General features: G+C 42.2%; 1 protein-coding gene across 2 annotated transcripts in view; it reads right to left on the minus strand.

Annotated features, from left to right (window-relative positions):
* Positions 1-24,492, minus strand: part of LOC137877855 (leucine-rich repeat and fibronectin type-III domain-containing protein 5-like) — a 100,697-nt gene that overhangs the window by 56,422 nt on the left and 19,783 nt on the right. The window contains exon 2 of one of the 2 annotated variants that reach the window (XM_068718012.1): positions 23,468-23,523. The exons of the other annotated variant lie outside the window; for it this stretch is intronic. The gene's annotated coding sequence lies outside the window, so the exon portion shown is untranslated. The remainder of the gene's footprint in view (positions 1-23,467; positions 23,524-24,492) is intronic. 2 annotated transcript variants of the gene reach the window in all.

Consider the following 24,492-nt stretch of genomic DNA (forward strand, 5'->3'; position numbering starts at 1 on the left):
TACAGCACTGCACTGCAGATTCACAGCTTAAGCTTTCTGTTCTATCCAGGACCGTATAGAAGGGATTAATGGCTGCGCCTTCTATTCATTTCAAAGCTCATAAATAAAAAACAGGAAAAATGTCAAGTAGATTTTTGTACAAGTGTAAAATATTGCAAATAGTGGATTAGGTGCATTTTAAATAACTGGGCTTTCTGAAAAACAGAACTCTGTCAGAAAACATCCATCAGGGAATAAGGAAACTAGGACTGATTTATATTGGTGCAATAGTAGTTATGACCATTTAATAGCTCTTCAAAGGCTCCTCTGAGTTTGCAAGACGCTTCAGAGCAGCTGCACTCCATTCTGCTCCTGTTTTGTCCTGTGCTGGTTCCTCCATCCACCAGACAGGGGCTAGAATAAATAGTGCAGAAGAAGAAGAAAAAAACGAGGGTAACCAGCGTTCCCTGATGAGGTCGATATGAAGACGGCAGGCAGAGCTTCTGCTCTGTGCTGCTGTGATATTCAACACAATCCGTTCTCTTATGTTGAGATTTGAGATTCACTTTGAATCTAGTTAAGTTAAAACAACAATACACTACAATGTTGTGTTGTTGGTTTTTTTTTTTACAGAAAAATGTCTTAATCCAGTCGACATTAAGACATTTGGTGCATCTCAAATATTAATAGAGATGCTATAAAAAGAAGACGTGAAACATTTAACACATTTTCTAATTAAGTAATTTTGACCCAGGCTAAGTCAACAAACGTCATGCGGTTCTTAATTCTTTTAAATCTGTTTTTGGATAATCATTGTCATCTGACAATTACCATATATCTGTTCTATTATTCACACACAGTCACCACAGAGCGACAGCTTGTGCAAAGTTATGTAATGTTGACATATCTCTCACTGTTGAGAGATATGTCACTAAACGGTTTCATGTCTACCTTCAGATGAACGATTGCATGAAGAAGAGGATTCTGCAGCCATTACATGACGGTGAAGATAAAAGCATCTAAGAGCATTTGAAGCTTATGGGGAAGGATTTCAACAACTTGGTTCTAGTGCTTTTGTTGTCTTAAGGCATTTTCACTTGTATTACTCTTGGCCTGGAAGATACCATTTAATTATCACCATAAATATACATAAAGTCTTTCTCACTTTTTTTTTATATATATTCTCCAATCTACCCCTTTTATCCTTCGCTGCTGCAAACCCCGATGTCCCCTCAGCGACAATAAAGATCATACCGACTCAGCTTATCCTACAAATGCACTTTGTTATCTTTGCAGATAAAGAGGTAAAGGAATGGAGGGAGGGATAAGTGGATCTACAGTGGACGTCTACGTTTAATAAGTGCTCTCTTACTACTGAGAGGGTCTGACTCAAACATACCGCAGCAGAGTATGGATGCTCTCTGCACATATTTACTCATCCAGTCACTCTAAAACACAACAGAGCTAATGGTGTACTACACAGAGCGCCTATTAACTGGGGTGTGGTCAATCAGAATCAATCAATCAATCAATCAATCAATCAATCACAATCAATCAAACCAACCACGGAACCGCCTTTATATCAAATATTGGTATTATATAAAGAAAGATGTAATCAATTGCAAAAATTCCAAAATTCACATGTTTTTTGAACTATGAAATATTCTGCTTCAATCCATATTGGTTGGCGTTTAGATTTCCACTGCAGTCAAAAAGCTGTTTGTGGTCCCAGTTCTATACAACAGTAGGCATGTGAGCCTGTATTAACTGAGCGGTTTTGCAGCAATCTAACAGCACCATAAATCGCATCTATACAACCACAGTAACAACAGATCTACTTTTTTGTCCCTTTTTTAGGGTGATGAGGTCGTAGGATATATCAGGCACACAGTCCAAGCTTCATTCCAAAACCTCAATAAAAGCTTTAAATGTAATGTTTGAATAAATATATTCGGCAAAGCCCTACTGGTAACGACATAGCAAGAAGTACAAAATTGAAGTCACTCATGGTGAAATAGCAGTCTTACAAGTCTCTTTCAATCTCTCACACAGTGTGCACATTTTTGGATTTTGGTTTTTACTGAAACCCATCTCCAATAAGACGAAAAAAAAGGACACTGGCATCTGAGAGTCATTTTTCGTTATTCACAGCCTTGGATCAGGCTTTTTCATATCACATATAGCTCTGTGTAAATATCAAAAGAGCACATGACAACATACCCTGTGTGTGTGTGTGTGTGTGTGTGTGTGTGTGTGTGTGTGTGTGTGTGTGTGTGTGTGAGTGTGTGTGTGTGTGTGTGTGTGTGTGTGTGTGTGTGTGAGTGTGTGTGTGTGAGTGTGTGTGTGTGTGTGTGTGTGTGTGTGTGTATTACGGTTGTGGTCTCTCCAGCTGGAACATCTTTCATCCCTGTGTTTGTCACTCATCTCCAGCTCATCCCTCCATCTCTGTGACTGCTGCCCACCCCTCCTTTCTCTGTCTCTGTCTCTGTCTCTCTCTCTCTCTCTCTCTCTCTCTCTCTCTCTCTCTCTCTGCATATCTATCTATCCATCCATCTCTGCCCACCCAACTCCCTCTCCCTTCCCATCATCCCTCAGCGCATCTATAGCCATCCACCCCCTTAGCTGCGCTTTCATGGTAGAAACTCAAAGTATGTCGGAGGAAGATCAAACCCTGCTTTGTGTTTGTCAAGATGTTAAACCGCGGTAAAATGATGGCTACATAACATTCAGGCTCCCTTCTGAACTCACATTTATCCTCAACAAATGCAGTTCTTGTCAGCAAGATCTTACGCCACTGCTTTATAATGGTAAATCAAATTTGCACTTAGGGAGTTACAGCATTTAGCTATACCTGTTCTAGATGTAAATGTCTAACCAAGTCACTCAGCAAATGCTCCCATGCTTGACATTTAGTTGCAACAAAGAGGAACGAACGAGGGCCATGGACAAGATGGAGGGAGGGTCGTAAACGGAGGATGGAGGTAAAGAGACCGAATGTGTGCAGGCGTGAGAATGGCAGCAGTGTAGGCTGAAGAGAAACTACAGACAGCATGATGTACAGGCTGACAAAAACTATATCACATATTAAAAAAAGTATGATTTTAACTTTCTTATTTGAGAAAATACATTTGATTTTATTTTTAAAATGTTATGCTACTGGTTGGGTTTGGTGAACGGATACATATTGTATTCACAGAAATGACACATTTTTATTTAATAATAATTCTTATACAGTGAGACAGATCCAGGTCATAACTCAGTTTTGACCAAATAAGTAGGCCAGGAACTGCCTTTAGGCCGTGTGTAGCAGTGTAAATACACTACATGTGACCATGTACATTGAACAGAGGGTGGCTCTCGTCCGCTAGCAGACACATAATCGCAGCGCTTCTTTAAGCACATAATCCTACATTTATATTCCAGATGAGAAACAATGGTAAGCAAGGTTTTCCACTATATAGAGAGTCAAAGCCATGTGGACATGCCCTGTTAGATACTTAACATCAGAGGCACGCGTGGCAGATCTTGCACTCCAACTACACAACAAAGAGGGACACCCACCTTAGGTTACCAATATTTACCCCTCTACACACGACAAACACGGAGGCTGAGAATGTAACAAAAAATAAATAAAGTGAGCGCCCAGGTCTTAAGAACTTTAGCAGCACACCCACACAGATGCACATTCAGCACGCGCGGAAAAGTTGCACTCAGTGCAAGCGGGACTTCCTCTAAAATCCCATTTCCAGCGACTTAGCCCCACTTTAAGCTCCTTTCACACTAACAGACAGCGGCAAAAAAAGACACGCTGCAGAAGGTCACTATTCTGATTTTAGAGCCTTTCACACAGTTCCATAGAAGGACCGAGGAACACAACGAAATGCCGCTTCACCTTTTTAGTCGTCAGCCAGGAATATTGGATTTGAAGCGCTTTTAAGGCCAAAACCCTCTTGAACATATGTTGATGTTTTTAATTTGCTTGAATTGGAACACAAAGGGCCTGACAATAGGAAGTCAAGAATGCATTCTGTATTACATTTTGTCACACATGACCATATATCCATATACATATAAAGAGTATATACAGTATATATATATATATATATATATATATATATATATATATATATATATATATATATATATATATATATATATATATATATGTGCCCTGTTCATTTCTTTGAATGGACATGACTTTAGCATCCCCTCAGTAATACTAGTTGCTGTTTTTTTTTTCCTGACTCCTCCCTCATTACTGACAGGTTCACGGCTCGTGATTGCTTTGGATCGGAGCGGAGTTCAGCCTTTAACATTTGGTGGCAGCATGTTATTAACATAACCCAAAGCCGTTGCTAAGTAACTGGTAAATTAAAGCGCTCCATATCATCCACATCATCTTTCAGGTTGTTCCTGCATATATACTGCTCTCATTACACTGGAGTTCGTATATGTTGTGGGTAAAAATGACAATCAAGTTCAAAGTAAATGATACATCTGAACTCTCTTGAGTTGCTGCTGGAGCTCTGATTTATCTTTTTTTTTAAAATGTATTCATTAGCTACTGGCTAATTGGTGCCAGAAGCTAATGAAACATCTTGCTATGTTGGAGGTAACCATCCCCAGTGGGATCCAGAATATGGATTTTCTTGATGCTATTGCAACACACACACACACACACACACACACACACACACACACACACACACACACACACACAAAACAATTTGCATGTGTAAAATCCTCTATTTTGGATGTTCCAAGTCTTCTGACAATCCTCTGGCAGACAGAGAGGCACATTACGTTAAAAAATGCACAGAGTGACCTCAGTAATCTGTGATAGAGTGGCGCATTGTTGATCAATAACAGTGACTCAACAATTTCTTGGCCAAGTGCTGAGACGTCTGGTTTTCACAGCTCATTCTCTAATACATATTCACTATTTCGGAACAATAACCTCCCACTCAGCAGAATCTCAAGACACTCCGAATCCCTGGGTCTCCGCTTTAATTAGCTCCCCCGCCTTTTTGAACCAGACATGAATATCTGTGCCGATCATTTGAACATATGTTGATTTCATAATTGCTGTGGATTCCCAAATGCGGAAAGAAGGGCTTTTCTGATTTAAAAAACTATATTGGCAACAAGGAGCAAAGGACACACATTCAATCAAACGTGCAGACAATGTCACAGGGTTCCTGTCAGCTCCACAACGGCACTGACACACAAAAAGTGAGATTAATAAGCATAATACATGTACTGTTCACACATCTCTGGTAATATCTCATCATGGCAGTGTATTAGTCAGTCTGATGGCATTGATTTTATTGCAAAGTGTTTGACATTGACATTGTAATCGCTGCTGAACAATTATTTTAGTCATCCAATAATCTGGAACTTCTTTTTCTGCCTAATCAATATGTCTATATTAAAAAAAAGTGACCTTTCAAATGAATTTTTTCTTATTTTGTGACCACCAGTTTAAAACCAAGAGACTCCACTTTTTACTGAACAAGTTAAAAGGATATTCAACACAATAAAGCAGTAAACACTGCTGGAACCAAAACACTTTGTTTCCTGATAAAATGTCTTGAACTATACGGCTTTGACTCGATCATCAAAATATTAGCAAAACCTTTTTCTCTGTCAATCGACAAATCATTTAATGGACTCAAAATGTAAGCTGTAAGTGGGTGTACCCACTCATCCTGTTCAACTATATTGTAATAGGGTATCCAGCATTAGAACAAATGACCGTACACACACCTCAAGCACACATTAATCAGGGTTAGTTTTAAATCACTACCAAGATCATCAGACTAGAGCTGGGACAGAGAAATACTTCAAAACTTTTTTTTTTATCGTTTCAATTACTTTCAAGTGAGGGCAGTGGAAAAAAAAAAATCCAATACCTGGCTTCAATCCTGAATTCAGCCAGCGGCTCTGAAATGGAGTAAGTTTGCAACAAAGTGGAGTGCTTATTTAGCATATTTTTGACCACAGTCGTTCCAGGGGCTCATTTCACAAAAGTGATTTAGAAGCACCGCTCTCGCACGCACACACACACACACACACACACACACACACACACACACACACACACACACACACACACACACACACAAATAACTGCCACTCGTGACACATTTTGCGTGTCCAACTTGGGGTCTTGCAGGCTCGTTCCTGAGTTGCAAAAATGACGTTTGCTATCATTAGAGAAATGTATCAGAATGTGCCAGAAGAGATTATCTCATGCTGCAAATAACAGCTTGCGTGTTGCAAATTTGGTGAAACGTGCCCCAACTGGGCTTATTTGAAGCCTCCACCTATATAATAGTACAATTTTACAATATTACAGAGAACATAAAATGAATATGCATACAATAGGACTACGTAAATTATGAAATACACGCAAGTTATGCTAAATCTATTACTTTCCATACTTAAGTTGTGAAGTATTTGAGATTCATTGGAATCAACAAAATCTGCATTCGGTAATTATATTCACCGAATCTTCCCCAGCAGATCTTCTAAACAACTTTGCTACAACAACACATTTTCACTCCTACCTCGTCACTTACAAGCGCCTCAGCGTCTGATACCCACGCACCGGGGCACCCTTTAGTGCCTGCATATGAGCTTTCAACGAACTCCAATGCAAACCCATCTGTGTGATTATTAGAAGGCTATAGTCCCTGTGGCAGATCGGTCAAACAAACACAGGAGGCTGCTGTATGAAACACAAAGTCAACAGTGATTTATTCTGTGACGTCGGTGGTAAGTCACGCGACTCTAGTTCACTCGTCACCGTGTCTTCTGGTGAGCCGTTAGTCAGTCAAGTTAATGTCAACCACGATGTTGCATTAACCCTAACTCATTAGTTTTGTTGCTTGTTTGTTCATTTCCTGTGATGTATTTTGAAAGAACACTACGCATGTAATATGACACCCCGTCCCTGACACATCCCAAAACTGGCGCTAGAGGGTTGGCTAGAGCTTCGTAGATTGAGGCCTCGGGCCACTGACCAAGCGTCGGTATTTGAGGCCACACAGCCTCTTCTATCTTCTTTCAGAGAGTGACTTATCGGCGCTCTTCAAATTCACTGCAGACTCATTTGAAGCGCGGATGAATCAGAGCATCAGTTGCAAGCCAGCAATTGTTGCCTGGTCACAACCACAGGCCTTTTACCTTAGAATGTATACCGGCAATACAGACCGTGAAGAGGTTAAGAGCGTTCCTTTCTTTGAAACAGCAATGCCAGACAGCAAACCCGACAGCTGTGAAGTATTTTCGGTTTAGTTCATTTGCTGAGTAAACACAGGCTTAATCCCCTGCCGTAAAAAAAGAAAGTTTCATTTATTTTGTTTCATTTGGGATTAATGCCATTTTGATTTCATGAAACAGGTGGTCCAGTGATGCCTAAGTGTAATCCACTCAGAATAATACTGTTATTTGTTCCAGACTGTTAAATCCATTGAGCTGAGTTTGGGGTGATATGTCAGGATTAATACATTTTCACAGCATGACCAAGCAGATGGTTTGTCGACAAAAAAAAAAATGGAGATGAGAATAAGAAGGAGCTGAAAGACGGGGTTAAGCACATATGTAGAAAAATTTTTTTAGACGGTCTAAATATGTTTGCGTACAGAAAAGGAGAGCTTATGTTTTATAAAAGGATGGCGAGGAGAGAACGAGGAAAGGAGGGGAGGTGGGGGATTTCAAACGTTTGGCTCAAATGATTATAGACACAGTTTTGTTCCTTATATAATTCGAGAGGGGTGGTCTTTACAGGAGATTAGTTCCCACACACTAGAACCATGGTTCAACTGCACTAACACCATTGTGACTGAAAACGCTTGATTCTGATTGGCTGGCAGGTAGAATTGAACACCTACAAAGGAGGATTTTGTTTGCAGTTAATAAATTAATGGATATAGTATTAAACACTAGGTAGGGCTATTGTTGTAACCATCTCATCTCATCTCATCTTCAACCGCTTATCCGGGATTGGGTCATGGGGGCAACAGCTCCAGCAGGGGACCCCAAACTTCCCTTTCCCGGGTCACATCAGCCAGCTCTGACTGGGGGATCCCGAGGCGCTCCCAGGCCAGTTCGGAGATATAGTCCCTCCACCTGGTCCTGGGCCTCCCTCGGGGAACACCTCCCTAGGGAGGCGCCCAGGTGGCATCCTCACCAGATGCCCGAACCACCTCAACTGGCTCCTTTCCACGCAAAGGAGCGGCGGCTCTACTCCGAGTCCCTCACGGATGACCGAACTTCTCACCCTATCTCTAAGGGAGATGCCAGCCACCCTCCTGAGGAAACCCATTTCGGCCGCTTGTACCCGCGATCTAATTCTTTCGGTCATGACCCAGTCCACATGACCATAGGTGAGGGTAGGAATGAAGATTGCCCGGTAGATAGAGAGCTTTGCCTTGCGGCTCGGCTCTCTTTTTGTCACAACGGTGTGGTAGAGTGACTGCAGTACCGCCCCAGCTGCTCCGATTCTCCGGCCAATCTCACGTTCCATTGTTCCCTCACTCGCGAACAAGACCCCGAGGTACTTGAACTCCTTCACTTGGGGTAAGGACTCATTCCCTACCCGGAGTGGGCAATCCACCGGTTTCCTGCATAAAATATTGTTGTAACCAGTAAAATAAAATAGATGTGTCGGTCAGAGCACATGTTGTATTTATGAGAGGATAAGCGTCAGACTGACTGGAGCCACGGGCTTTAGAAATCATCCATACCTATATGTAAGAATACACGTGATGCAGGGTGCAACTATTTAAAGTCAAACCAAACGAATCACAATTGAGTTTTTTTTGTCACTTGGCATAAAGTGCGTGGGAGTGTATTAGTAAAAATACCCCACCTCTAATAGTCCTGGTACACTTATTAGACTAATGACCAACATGTCAAAAATAGACCATTTTTGACAAAACACTGCCAAACCAGTGTCTGAACTAGGAAATAAAGATATTCAAATGTAAGAAAAGAAGCAACGCAGGAGCAGTTGGGACAACATTCGTAATTAATACCTATTTATGATTTTAAGGTTCCTATGCTTTTAATGAAACATAACGAACTCTCAGGGTAGACCAAAAAATCGGTCCAATTAACCCAAGTGCGAAAACACCGTCTTTTTGTCCACCCTCTGGACATATAGATGCTATTTCATGGTTCAAGGTGATCTGACACCTCTGGTCCCAGCTACTGAGACAGCACTGGATTACACCCAAAATAATTTCCGCTAACCTTGAAGAAACTTCAAATAGTTGGAGGAGAAAAAGGGGGGAAGACGGTCCGGTCCGCCTCAGAGACACAAACGTCTTTGATCTGCAGCCCCGTGAAACTGGCCAGCCTACACACACACACGTGCACGGACAGTGTGTGTACGTGTGCGCGTATGAGTGTGTGCATAATTATGTACCTCTCAACAAAATGTCAGTGGACTTCAAAGGACATCAGACAAGTACACAGACACACACACTCTGCAGATCCCATTATTTTTGAGAAATAGGCCAGAATATATTCTGCAGCAGTGTGTTTTGGTTTATGTGTGTTTGTGTGTGTATATGTGTGTGTTTGTGTGTGTTTGTGTGTATCTGGGACAGAGGTAGTGTCTGTTTTCCAGCCAAGTTTGCATATGTAACCAAAGAGCAAAAGAGGTTTTCAAGGATGAAGAGTTGGTGCAGAGATTAAAAAAAAAAAGATGTAAAGTCAGCAGACACACACACACACACACACACACACACACACACACGCGGTAAAGTAGCGACATGGTCCACAGCTATCGATACTAATGTTGATGACAAATTGCACAGAACATTTACCAACCAAGTATTTCTTCTTAATCTTGCGGACTGAAGACAAGATTGGACAAACGACGCAAGACTGTTTCCTCTAGGCTCGACAGTCAGAAGAAACAAATACTACAAACAAATACTACATATACTACAAATACAACCAAGAGAACACATTTAGTGAGAGTTAGACAATGAAAACAGCCCTGTTGCTAGGCGGGGGAATCATACATGAAGGGTGACTATGTAGGGAGAACTGTAACGTTGTTTGTTTGAAGACAGAGGACAAAAGTCTGGATTAAAGTCTGGATTAAAGTCTGGATTAAAGTCGTGTGTGTCTATAGTCACTATCTCGGTGTCGTCCAACAATTCCTTTAACATTTTGACGACTCAGTGGTTTACAGTGACGTGTCTCATTTTGCGTCACGTCTAACCAAGGTTAACGGGAACTATAGGGGGACACACAGTAAAGAAATAAATGACTGAGGTTGTCGTAAAAAAAAAAAAATGTAGAAGTTAATGCGGCGTGAGAAGGACACAGGTAGGAGCAAATGGGAGTCGTTCCACACCTGTGCTCAGCCTGTACCTGTAGTGGAAATGTGTGAGTGTAGTTGTGGTGGTTCTCAATACTGAGAGGCCAAAATGAGCACCCATAGGTCAACATACATTTTGTCTCAGCACATTGCACTAGTTTGTTCTCATCATCTCCCCTTCAAACACACAATGTCCAGATTCCAGTTGCAAATGTTAGACTTATTAAAAACGATAGGCAGTGATTAAATCAGAAGACAAATTACGACAATATTTCAATACCAAACAGCTGACTCTTGCCTACTTGTCTGATTATTCAGTGCAAATCATGATCCTAATCAATGAAGAGTTATAATATGAGACTCGGTCTTTACTAAAGACTCTTAAAAAAATGATTTGAGCGTTGTCGCTTATTTGTTTTCACTTGGTAACAGTCATGAGCAAAAAAAAAAAAAGACACAGACAAGAACAGCCCAATGGAAATAACTGCCTTAAGTAATGTTCTTCTGATTGCTTCTGGGATCCAAAAGCTGGGTGGCCTATTTATCATATATTGACACTGCACTAACTGTACGGCCAGAATCCATTGCAAACATGTGTGAGATGTATATCAATACTCACCAAGTCCCATCAGCAGATGAAGAGCTTTCCGACCGCTTTTCCACGCAGATTTGCATCTCGCCTGATAAACCAGCGGCCGCATGCGTACTAAAATACTTGTGTGTGTGTGGGGGGGGGGGGGGATGCGCCCCAGAATTATTCATCATTTTGTCCTAATCGTCTTGGAAAAATAGGATTGACATTTGTGATCATTTGTGTAAGGAGGGGGATCAACTTGTTTATGTGTACAAACTGGAGCTGGAGTAGCAGGAAGTTCTGCATAAAGGGGGGGGTGGGTGAGTTCAGTCCTTTATGGTGAGAAGTCAGTGGCCTGTTCAGCCTGAGTGGGTGGCCTCTGAACTAATTAGCATATATATATATAACGCATATGTTTAGTTATGCTGTATCAACTGCAAGCCTGTGGGGGAAAACACAAACAGTATGGCTATAAGTTACTTCTAAATCACTGCATCTCTGCAAAGAGACAAACTAAATGACTTGCATACGAATGCGTTAAAGTGACTCATTACATCTAAAGTGATCACTCAGATTGAGGCTTATTTAATGCATCATAGTGCGCTGTGAAACAATTATCGAATGCAACGTTCGCTCGTATACGGAGCCGTAAAGAGGAAGACTTTTTGTCCAGAGCCTCTCAAGGTTCACTTGGCACCGCACAATGTGTTCAGTACGGCTGGCCCCGGTAGATCTGAACCCACTGAACTGCCTCCTGAGCTGCATACAGTACCTTTATTTATACATTATGTATACAGACGCACAATTTCTACACACACACACACACACACACATGCCTACAATGTTGCAGTTCGTAATGCCAATTTGCGTATGTAATTCATGTGCGGCCAAAAGTGCAAGGGGTTGCTGGAAACCCAGATGGACGAAGCCGCATTACGTGAACGCTTTAACGCGCTCGCAACATGCGGCCCCTCTTTAGATCACGATCCACTGAGAGGTGAAGAGGTCCCCTCCCGACTTCTCAGCCTCTCAACTTCATCTCACACAGCTCCAGATATCGTCTTGCCCGCCAGTCGAATGGATAATATTCCAGCATAAAACTGCTTTAAATGCTGATTGCGTGCAGACAACAGAACCCCCCCCCCCCCCCCCATCTCATGCATTCTCATCTGTCCCATGACCCCACCTTTAAGCCCCCATCATGCCTTCCATAAACCTCGGTATGACACATTCCCTGAGAGATTAATCTAATCCATGCACTAAAAATTGCATAATAATGCAGGCCCACAATACCTATACTCGTATTGCATAAGACCACGATTTAAACACCCACCATCTGGTTACCATGACGTTAGCGACCATCTCTATGAATAATAGCAAACCTACTTTTTGTTTTTTGGGGGGGCCTTTTTTTCACCCAAGCACCTTCACGCAACACGACACACTGCGTTCATTTGACACTTTTACACCGTGCAAGCGTCAATCAAAATAAAACATTATGCAATCACACTGAATACAGAATTGCATGTGAAAAGCCCAGTTACCGGAAGATTCACAATTTCTACCGAATGCGAAAACAATTGAATGAATTATCCTTTTTGAAATAAAAAAAAAAAAATGACAACAGCAGATGTTTAATCTGACAATTGATGAATTACACATGAGATAGAGGGTACCATTTCAATTAAGACATCAACTAACCACCTCATATACATTCCTCATCTCCTATCAGCTCAATGTGTCACCGTACAGTGGCTTTTGCCATTTTCTCATTCGTATCACGTGACATTCATATAAACATAGATACATTGCACGCATGCACGCACGTTCATAGTGCTGTCTCTTGAGATTCATGAGTCACATTTATTAGTTGTGTGCACACTGTGAAAATGCATTGAGAGGGAACCCTGTTAACTTGTTACACCGTCAAGCGGCATGCTGGGTAAAGCTCGCACTTTTCGCTAACTATAAGCTTCACTGTTACACCGTCAAGCGGCATGCTGGGTACGGCTCGCTCTCTGTCTCTCGCTACGGCAATAACTTAAATGTATGAATTCCTTTTTGGTGGAGCCCATGGAGGGAGGCCATGCAAACTGTATTGTTGGATAATGACTTTTTTTCAGGGTACACCATTTTCAATCAAGACCACTATCAACTATTACATTACGGTCATTTAGCAGACGCTTTTATCCAAAGCGACTTACAGTATCTTCAGTATCTATCTACACACCGTAGACACAGCTACGCAATTTTGGGGTTAAGTGTCTTGCTCAAGGACACATTGACATGAGACTAGTAGAGCAGGAGCCGGGGATCGAACCACAGACCCTCTGATTGAAAGGCAGCCCTGCTCTCCGGTCATCCCAACTATGTTGTAACTAAGACCAAAATCCCCAAAGTTTCCAGTTCTGGAGCCAAAGCTTTGGGTTGGAAGTAAAGTAACTGAACCAAAACATAATCTGACTGTTTTCTGCGAACCAAAAAAATATCCTGAACCAGATCATAAACTGTACAAAACCCACAGAACAGCAAGACATCCACGTCTGCATTAGTTCAGGCAGTGCTGGGATTTCTGCCCGTGTCTCTTCTGCCCGTCTCTTGTAAGACTTTACTTTGCACAAGCCGGTCGTATTATATTGGGTTAGGCAGTGCTGGGCTGTCTGCCAGACAGTGATGTAATTACATTGTTAACAGTCATCGTGTCAGGCACTTGTGAGCGATACACAGGTCGTACCCTTTACCTCTCTCACTTTCGGAGATGACATTACACTCTCTCTCTCTCTCTCTCTCTCTCTCTCTCTCTCTCTCTCTCTGCCGCTCGCTCAGTCTCGCGCTGTCATCGAGGCGGACGCTGAAGGCTCGCGAGGGTGACAGTGACTGTGCCTCCGTTTAAAAGGCCTGCGACTTGTATCTCTTTGTCTCGCTGACATCAAATTTGCTTCCTCATTTTGTCGCCTGGTGTCAGTTTTGTTTTCCTTTCTCTGTGATGCAAAAGTTCCCGAAGCTTTCTCCTCATTTTTTTTGTATTCTTCTGTAGGGTGATAATAGAAGGCCTTCCCTGCCAAGCTAACGCTACATCTAATCTCCTTATTATTATAACCAGTCACACAAGTTGGGGCAATGGCGTATATGCAGTGTTTCTCCAGCTGATATTCAGCAAACACACCAAAACAGAAAAAAAAAAAAAAACTTTGGCTACCAATCGAAAGAAAGAAAGAAAGGCTGGGTAGCTGGATAAAAAAAAACTGAAATTCATCGTAAAATCTGGAGACACATTTCAAGACCTGGTTGAATGTAGCTAAATCCAGTCAAGTCATGCTATCGCCTATTAACCCGCATCAAATTATGTGGCTAGGCAACCAGTTGTAAGCACAAGATTGCCTCATTATCAGTTGATTGACTCACCTTCTAGCTACGTTTTGTTCTCCAACCACCTCTGAGCAAAGCAGCCAGGCAACGGTCCTCGTTTTTCTTTCATTACTCAATATTGCTTGCTGATGCCGGCCGATACATGTGAACAAGAGGAGCAGTGACAATCATTCCTCATTCACATTATATGTAGTCATTTCATCCATTGCCCATATGAAAAATATTGACGATAGTCGATTTAATGTTCATCCAAGGCTCCAAAAGTTGTCAACACTATTCAAAATCCTCCATAAGATAAGACTTTATTTCAGTTTCTTGGTTTTTAACAGCATAGCGATAAGTCATTGTTACTGGCTTTTAAAAAGGTCTTTGAAAGTATGATTGTGACGAAGGACGACCTCTATAGACGAGTTTCGGAGAAGCAGCCGAGCAGAAACCGCACTACGCCCCTTGCGGAAGAGGACGGCAGTTAGCTGCTCGCGGACTAATACCACCGGCAGTAAGTTGGTGAAAAGGCTCTGACGAGAGTGGCGGCGCGAAATGACGGCCGTGTCTGTACCGAGATTGAAGTGTGTTATGTGGCTGTTCGGAGTTACACTTTCAAGACTGTGTGCGTGCAAATAACCAAACCACACACTTGCTTGTTTGACTACTGTCAATAAACATCTCTAAGGAACATCTTGACTGGAGTGCATTCTGATAGATGCCCCCTGGTGGTCACAATTGAAATAAACCAGTCAAATTATACAGTCCTTCCCAGTCAATGTTACAATGATCATGTAATCCTGCAGTCACATTTTGACAGATACAAGATGCTCACTTAGAGGCCAGTTATACTGGGTTTCTTTGTTTTTTTTTGGGGGGGGGGTTTGATCGCCTCTCCCACTATGCTGTGATTTGTCAACACAGCTTCAATGGATGCCTCGGCGCCTTAACGAAGCCAGGATAATCATACACAAGGGAGAGAATGCTGTCTTTTTTTAAATAGGTCATCTTGTCTCTGTTTTTCTCCCTAAAGCACGTTTGGATTGTTGTCGCTAAAAACTCATCGTCTTCCTCTTATTCCTTGGCTGCCTCTGGATATTCGATGTGACTCATTTTTAGCTAAATATTACAGAACTGCTTACTGACCTCTCTGCCTTCTGCCTACTACACATTCACACTCAACATTCTTCATATACCTGGTCAGGACTTTGTTTGTTTTTTTTTGCCCACATGTCGTACAGTAAGTACACACACACACACACACACACACACACACACACACACACACACACTCACGGACACACAAAAGCACAAAGCTGTAAACACTCCCCTGCTCACAAAACAATGTCACCTTCTGGTGTACTCAGAGGAAAAGACTAAGTAACTTGACCATAACCTTGAATTACACTCTTTGTGTGTGTGTGTGTGTGTGTTTGTGGCTGTGGATATATATATATATTTTTTATGATTCTATGTGTGTCTCTGTGCATAGGTGATTAATCAGAGCGGTGTCTTTAGCAAAGTCAGCCCAGAGGTGATATATGAGAGCTACAAACACAGACAACAAAAAGCACACATCGATAAATACAATATCAACAACAACAACACACACACACACACACACACACACACACACACACACACACACACACACACACACACACACACACACACACACACACGCACACATGCAATTCCACAGTGCTTGCACCTGCAGTACATTTTATGGGAATAATAAATGAAGTGAACTACTTCTAATTGAGAGCTCAGTTCATGCACATTATATTGTACAACTAATTGCTACTTTGTGAAGGCTATCATGGCTGCATGTGCGCACACACACTCACACACACACTCACAAACACACACACACACACACGCACACACACACACTCTCAGTCCCATTGCACCGTCACAATACAAAATCAAAGTTAAAGCTAATTTTGAACCGGGTGAAAAAATCTTGCAGCATAATTGCACGTTATTAAATAATCACTTGACAGTTACTTCAGTCACGACGTCTGAACGTACAACAGTGAGCTTGCGCAGACTCACACCAGCGTGGCATTCTTAAAATCTCAACAAAAAAAAAAAGCATTTCTCCTTCTCTTTTTTAAGAACCACACAATACAAAGAGAGCCCAGCCTCACCTTCGTGAGTCTGCGGATTCCTAACTTTACCACCGTCTGGCACATGGAAGCTTGTTTCCGCGCTTCAGCCGCGGTGGGCAGCTCCTTTTTAATAACTAGAGTGCACACACAAGCACAAACAGACAACACCGGGTTCCTCACTCAGGCCCTCTCTTTCTTTTCTCTCCACTGGCGAAAAAGACAATCGCTCTCATTGCTGACAAGCGTTCTCCCACACGGAGAAACATTTATGCACACGCCCACACAATCTTGATTTCTTTGCCTGACACGCACTCGCGCATATCCGAACAGTCCCTGAGTCTGACCTGTTGTGTTAAAGGCTACTTACTTGACATCAGTGGCAGGCTTGCTTTCCTTAGCCTTTTTTTTTTTTTTTTTTTTTCTGGTTCATGCCCTGCACACTCCTAACTGGTCACAATTTAAGAGTTTCCAGAGGCTGATGGATTGTAATTACAAAAAACAGATCACTGTGCAGAAAAAAGAATGAAAAAAAAACAAAAAAACACCCTCATCAAAAAGCAGCAGCATGTTAATGAGGATATGTGATAGGAGAGGTCATTTTGTTTCAGCCACATCATTAGCAAACAGTTAGCAAAAAGACGATGAACGGAACCGAAATAGCATCAGATGCAAGGAGCTGTCAGCGATTAAAAAAAACAAAAAAACAACAACATTAAACACCATTCAAATGGGCGTTGTGCAGTGCGACTACATAATTATACCTTTAATGCATCAGGTTCTCTTCACCTTCCGATAAGTGACAGCCCCACAATTATAATGGAGCTGCCACGGAAAAAGCAGCTTAAAGCTACAGCTCGACTTTGTAGGAAATAACGCTCGACTTGGTCGCCATTTTTAGAGCAAATTTAGGTAGTGTGCATATGTTAGATGAGGTGGAGCATCCTTATATAAGTTGAAACAATAAGAGATACAAAGTGGTCTGTATTCCTATCAAACGAATCCCTGAAGTCATTGCAAGAGTAAGTGATAGTCCTTAATAATAATAGAGAGAGAGATCAGAGAGGATTTCGTCTCATTGTTCAGCTGTTCAGTCCACAACCTCACTGTTTTGGTTCGCTGTCACCGCTCTCAGAGTGTTGTTTTCAGTCGCAGCAGGCCGCTGTTTCATTAACTGGTCATCACCGAACAGAACAGTCAGAGAGTAGCTGGTGAACATTTAGCACCTGAAGAGAGACGTATTAACCTCAGGAGTCGGTAGAGACCAAAAACAAAGCTAAAAGAAAGAACAATATTGGACTTCAAAGTTGCTCCATAGCTGCTGGATGTGTAGATAAGCAACTGTTTGCTACATTAACCTCAAAGATTATGATCAATGCTGTGTTCACATCTTGTTTCTGCAGAGGTTGCGGGTTTTAATATGGATTTGGCGTAAGCTTAGTGATCACGTCAACCACTGTCCACCATCATTTCCAGTGTTCAGTCCCAGTTGGTCCTTTGTCCAAACATGGTTGAGTGTATGAACGGGGTCTCTGTATGCAGAGTAATGTGTGTGCGGCTGTCGAACCAAAGGATGAGTTGGTGGCCATGAAGTGACAATAGCAGATGAGATAATATGAAGCCCCCCTCACGTCTTATAGGAAATATAGAGTAGAAAAGAAATGGACATTTACTAGATAGTTAGAAGATAGAAGTTCAGCCTGAAGAACACGCTGTTTTCTAGCCTCACGTGGATCCCACTGCAGCAAAAAGAGTTCTGTCACTCCGTGACCGAATGCAGTCCAGATCCTCAAACCAGAAACCTGATCTGATCAAAAACATGTTTTCCAACTTCAAATCCATCTCTGCTCCCCAGTGTGTGATGTGTGTGTGATGTGTCTTTTCACGGTCTCAAGGAAGACTGCTATCCTAAGAAGTGCTAAAAGCTTCTAATGCAACGGTGACAGGTTGTTCCGTGTGTGTGTGTGTGTGTGTGTGTGTGTGTGTGTGTGTGTGTGTGTGTGTGTGTGTGTGTCGCTTCCCTGCGACATACTGTCACGCCGCTGCTCACCAAGCATGCCACATGTCACAACCGCTTTCCCCTTGACTCGTCACGCACGGACCTGAACGCACACTTTCAAACAGGGCGCTGGCACGCAGCTCACGATCGCGACTGCCAAACGGTGTCTCGAGCTAATCTCATTTCATTTCACGCAAAGACAGCGGGGCGCGCGCACACACACACACACACACACACACACACACACACACACACAGTTTGCGATCGGCGATGAATCGGCTGCATACTGATTGATTGCTGCAAGGTCAAACTGGAGAGGTAGCGAGACACGGAGAGAGGAAGAAAAAAAAAAAAGAGCGTGGGGAGTGTTCAGTTCCCACTTCTCCCAGTATGTCATTACTGGGTGATTATGGCGCTAATGACCCTGTGAGTCTAACACCTGTCAACTTTACATACACACAATGTTATTGCTCTCCTTTCTCTCCATTTATCCCATTATTATCTGTGGGGAGTGATGATAAAATCATTAAGACTCAATAAAAAAAGGGTGTGAGGCCACCCAGAGATCATCGTCGTATCACTTCAACATTCTAACAGTTTTAACAAGTGACGCTATGGATCTAATGCAGGTTTATTTAAGGAATGAACACACTTTAAAATCCTCAGCAGGTTGTGGAACTGTAAACATTTACTGTGAAGAAGCCTCAGAGCAAGATATTTCAACAAAGTCATCAGATGAGCGTAAAGGTCTGGCTGCACTGGGAAGTTCCCAGTAGCTGACAGTAGAAATCTGTCGGGCTGAATGTCTGTAACTGTGAATGAACGTGAGGCACGACTGTGCTGGAAAAGAACACTGAACTTACTTAACTTAACACCTTACTCAGACAAATGACAAATATACTGACGAGCTACAGTTGCAGTCCGGTGACAAAGCAAAGGCTGTGAAAAACACGTACATTATTCAGGCCCGTGTTCGGTCCAGTTTGGCGTTAAATACGCGACTGGCAACGTGTGTGAAATCTGGCCTCTATTGATGGCAGCATAATGGAAGGAAATGTGACTAAACGGCGCATTTGAGGCAAACCAATAGAATACATGTGTATGTAAAAAAAAAAAACGCCAAAGCTCCAGTTTGTAACACAGGCTTTTCGTTATATACATATAGATCAAGGTTATCTTCTCAGATTCAACAAAGCTTCTCCAGAGCCACAGAGGACACCGCATGAATACTAATCATATTCATTTCAAACATCGTCCTTCATACAGTAACCTGTGCCAGTACTAGTAATTCATTTCATGGAATCTTTGAGTGACTGAGAATAATTTCAATTTCACTAGGATGCAGGGGTGGAAAAAGTAAAAAAACAAAACAAACAAGACATTTGTTACCTTCCGTTTGTTAGGAAAGTACTAGATATTATAACTTGCATTTGTTTTATTAAATGCTGAGAAATTGTGAACACCCGTAAAACATGGGGCATTTCCCCATGGTTCTAATCACTAGAAGCCTCTGTAAATTAGCGTGTGATTGTGTCGCGTCTGTATGAGTTGTTTGTTTGTCTGGATTTGCACCATGCGCCGATTCCCTCCGTCTCACGTCGAAACATCTCAATTATGCCTCCTCGCTTGTGTGTTTTACCTTGTTGTCTTAGTGTGTGTGTGTGTGTGTGTGTGTGTGTGTGTGTGCTGGTGTTATGGTGGGATCTATTATTATGCCCCTAGTTTGTCAAGGAACACAGAGGCAGGGCTCACTGCCAAGACTGAGATGGGATGCTCATGTGTTTGCGTGTGCTCACACTCAATGGGAGATGTATTCAGACTGAACCATGGGAATCGTTGGGGAGGCAATTTGTTATTTTCTATCAGATTCTCCACCCCAAATCAAGATAAAATTACCAGGCGGGGGCGCATTTAATAATTTATTCTAACAAGGGAGGTAACGAATTGCCTTGTGTGCAAGTCAGTTTCTATGTGTGTGCACTCATGCGTCTGTGTGTGTGTGTGTGTGTGTGTGTGTGTGTGTGTGTGTGTTGTAAGTATGAAGGGAAGCAGAGCTACTTCACAGTCGATCCCGTTGCCCGAGTATTTCTGGTGCTCTCTCACTCCCATGTGAGCAAAAGATCTCTACTGAAAAGCACAATAAACCCACTATTACACTCTGTCCTTCACTGTCTCCGTGTCTGTCTGTCCGTGTCTCTGTTGCCGTCATTATAATCGAAAAGAAGAGGCTTGCTGGCAAAGTTAACCCACTGCATTATTCCCATCAGCAAACAGTCACACACACACACACACACACACACACACACACACACACACACACACACACACACACACACACACACACACACGCACACACAGCAGGGGTATTTAGAGAATTGGCTGTGAAGCTGCTCCCAGCTTGCCCACTGTGAACTGAATTGAGCAATACAAGCAGCATTTAAACGCTCTGGCTAATGTATGTGTGTGTGTGTGTGTGTGTGTGTGTGTGTGTGTGTGTGTGTGTGTGTGTGTGTGTGTGTGAGTGTGTGTGTGTGAGTGTGTGTGAGTGCGTAATATCTTTGGAATTGAGACAAATATGAAATTGTAGTGTTGAGTATTGCTGATCCAAGAGTAAAAGAGATGAGAGAGAGACAATGAGAGAGCTTTTCACGGAGAGAAATGGGGAATAAGGAGAGAGAAGGAGGGAGCAGACAAAGCTGTTTGGAAGCAATCAAATAGCTTGTTACCAGGGGCCACCATTTCACAAGGTAACATTTCTGACAATTACTGGGATCAACCAGCAGAACAGAACTTCAGTTGCCATGCCAGGGTAACAAAGAAACAGTAAAAACTAAAAAATAATCAGAAACAACCAGATAAAATCAAACGATTGCTTGGACTGTCAAGGTAGGAAACCCACCCAGGTGGTTATCGAGCCTTTTAACTGTGATGCACAGTTTGCAGAGAGTTAAATATCAATCTGTGAGCGGAACTAGAGCCAAGCGGCGATTGGCTTAGCTTAGCTTAGCCTTTAGCCTGCCTAGCTTCTTGGTGACTAGCATCCAGCCGAACGGCCGTATCAATCTTCTCGTCTGCCTCATGGCAAGAAATCGAATAAGCGTAATTCGCAAAAAAAATGTCAAATCAATCCTGAAGTGAAACTCATAAATGTGCTATTAATAAAAGTCATCTTGCAGTATTCTGCCAATAAACGTCTCCTCGTCGTCCTCTCTCTTCCGTCGACCCCTCTTGTGTCGTTCCTGCAGTCCTTCTTCGTCTACGTGCCTCTATTTGTCCTCTCCTCCTCCTCCTCCTCCTCCTCCCAAACCCTTCTCTCCATGTATCCGACCCATCCCACGTGATTATCCCTCCGCTTCCTCTCCTCTGCCACTCCATCCCTTCTTTCATCCTATCGCACTTTTTCAAATATGGCTTTCTCGTGTCCCCCCCCCCCCCCTCTTCACATTAGAACCTCCCTTCCCCTGAGACTTAGCAAGCACCTCTGTTTCGTCTCTTTCACACTGTCGTCTCTGTCCTTTACCCTCGCTGTTCTCTGTCCTTGCGTCCATCAATTCCTCCGCTCAATTACCTTGTCTGGATAGCATCTGGAAGCTTGGCCCAGTGTGTGCATGTGTGTGTGTGTGTGTGTGTGTGTGTGTTGGGGGGGTGTGACCAGGTGTCTTTGCAGTGTTGCACTGGGTTCTTGTCATTCTGGGGGGAACAGCTGCTAACAGGTAACAAGTAGCTGGCTTCACCGCAGGTTTGGAGACAAATTAGAAACCCAGGCACATTATTCAGGCGGGACCTTTGGAGTGTCACCCTGGGGCGCCAGCTGACACAGATGGCCACATGTTGGCATCGCCATCTTATCAAAAAAGCTACTTGAAAAAAAACACATCAGGCATACGGACCATGAAACGCCGGTTGACGTCAGTCACGATATTTTTTTTTTTAGCATAGAGTCGCTGCTATGTTGTTCAAGGTGTTTCAAAATCGCCATGACAAATAAATAAATAAAATAACAGCTTGAGATTATTAGACATTGAAAAATAGTTAAACTTCTTCCCATATTCACAATTAGCACGCTTTTGTTAAATCCTTTAATACAAATGTAAGACGTTAACTGATGTGTCAACTCCTCCAAATGACACTTCAACTGATTTCAGCATTCACATGTCAACAGACAGTTTAACTGCGACCCTTATTTGTTAACTAAGGTCACCTGCTCTCTGCAACTGACATTTCAACTCCTTTTAATGTTTACGATTCAACTGACACTTCAGACCCTTCCAGGTGTCATTTATTCACACAACGTCCACAGTTTACACGCAACTTGCTCCAACTTTAGTACTTACACTCCAACTGACATTTCGACTCCGTTTAATGTGAACACTTCAAGTGACGCTTCAGACCCTTTCAGGTGGCATTTCTTCACACAACTTCCACAGTTTACACACAACTTGCTTTAGTGCTTACACTCCAGCTGACATCGTTCAGTACATACACTCGAACTGGCATTTGTTTCTTTCAGGACGTCCACTTCAACTGATACATCCGGCTCTTATTAACACTTTGACGATGTTTCGCTCTTCAGCACTTCCCTTTCAATCGACACTTCAGCTTCTTTCAGTAATTGTTTTTACACTGTCACTTTAACTACAACTTCAACTGTTTCAATGTTTCAGCTTTTTCCAAATATTTCAACTGCAAAGTTTAAGCAGCAAGCACAAGTAATCTGTCTTCTGAATATATATATATATATATATATATATATATATATATATATATATATATATATATATCCACAAAGCAATAAGAACTGATTTCTAAAATAAAAGTTATATATTTGTATTAGTCACATGGTGATTAAGTGTGACAAGTTTAAGGCAGAAGCCTAATGTTTCATTCTGACTGAGTTAACTGAATTGAATTCCTGAAGAACAAAAGAATGTGTGTCCTTTATGGTCCTGTACAATGTCCCAATCCATCATTGTTGACTGCAAAGCGTACTCTCTACAAACCTCTTTCTGTAACTTGTAAAAAAAAAAAAAAAAAGCTTCCTTTTTGTGTCAGCCCAGCACAAATTGGGTTTAGTGTAATAACGGACAGAAATGGCACAAGTGAATTCAAATTACCTCATCGTAGTACCGTAGGGCCCGCCTTCCCAAGTGACCGGCTGCCAGCTGCGGAGCTGATCGAGGGATGAAATGGAGGGAGAAGATTAGGAAACCTGATAATAAACTTCTTACAGGGTCTTTCAAAGCCTCTTAGGCCCTTTCACTCTCACTCTCACTTTACCTCCCTGCCTTTCTCTATCTTCTCCTGAACTATTGAATAAATGATGAAATTCAATCTGGCTCTGCAATCACTCCAGCATTTCGTCTCCCTTCCTTTTTTTTTTTTCAGCCCGCGTGTCTGTCTCTCATTCTTATCTCGGCAATTGAATAACGGATGAGACGGCAAAGTTTTCCCTTGCAGTTGTTCGTCCTTTAATCCGTTTTTTATCTCACTCACTTTTCTCTGTCTTCCTCCCGGTGATTGCTACAAGTAGTACAAGAGGACTACGCTGCTTAAGCCTTTCACAGCCTGGGTAAAACGCTCCATGTTTACATGAATTAGAGGTGCAACCTGCGCGGCACTTAGAGATAATACACCATCAGCTCACAGGTTAGAGATCAGCACAGATATACTATGAAATCAAAAGCATTCAGGTCTGTAAGTTATAGAAAAGCAAGGTCAAGAAACACCAAAATCTCTCAAAAAGAAAGCCTGTCCAGCATATTTTTTTTCCTAAGTACGCAATACAAACAGACTAAAGTGTAAACATACACGCTGATCATATAACTTCTTGACACATTTACTTTGGTAATTACTCAATCCAGGTGTCTGATCACAGCAACAACAGGAGTCCTGTGCTCACAGTGAAGCTCCTTTCAACTCTAAATAAATTAGACGATCCTTAAATGTGGGGTTGGTAGCAGCTAACATTATCAAACCAGCTAAGAAGACACAACAGGTAAATAAGATAATATTTAAGTTATTAGAAGCATATTGCTCTATATATATATATATATATATATATATATATATAGCTTTGTGCAGGCGGAGGACCAACTACCTGGACCCTATGGAGCCAAAGCGGAGTCTGACAGACTGTCTG

The sequence above is a fragment of the Cebidichthys violaceus genome, unplaced genomic scaffold (assembly GCF_023349555.1).
Source record: "Cebidichthys violaceus isolate CVI_PGR_0920_01 unplaced genomic scaffold, fCebVio1.0.p SCAF_22, whole genome shotgun sequence".
NCBI classification, from domain to species: domain Eukaryota; kingdom Metazoa; phylum Chordata; class Actinopteri; order Perciformes; family Stichaeidae; genus Cebidichthys; species Cebidichthys violaceus.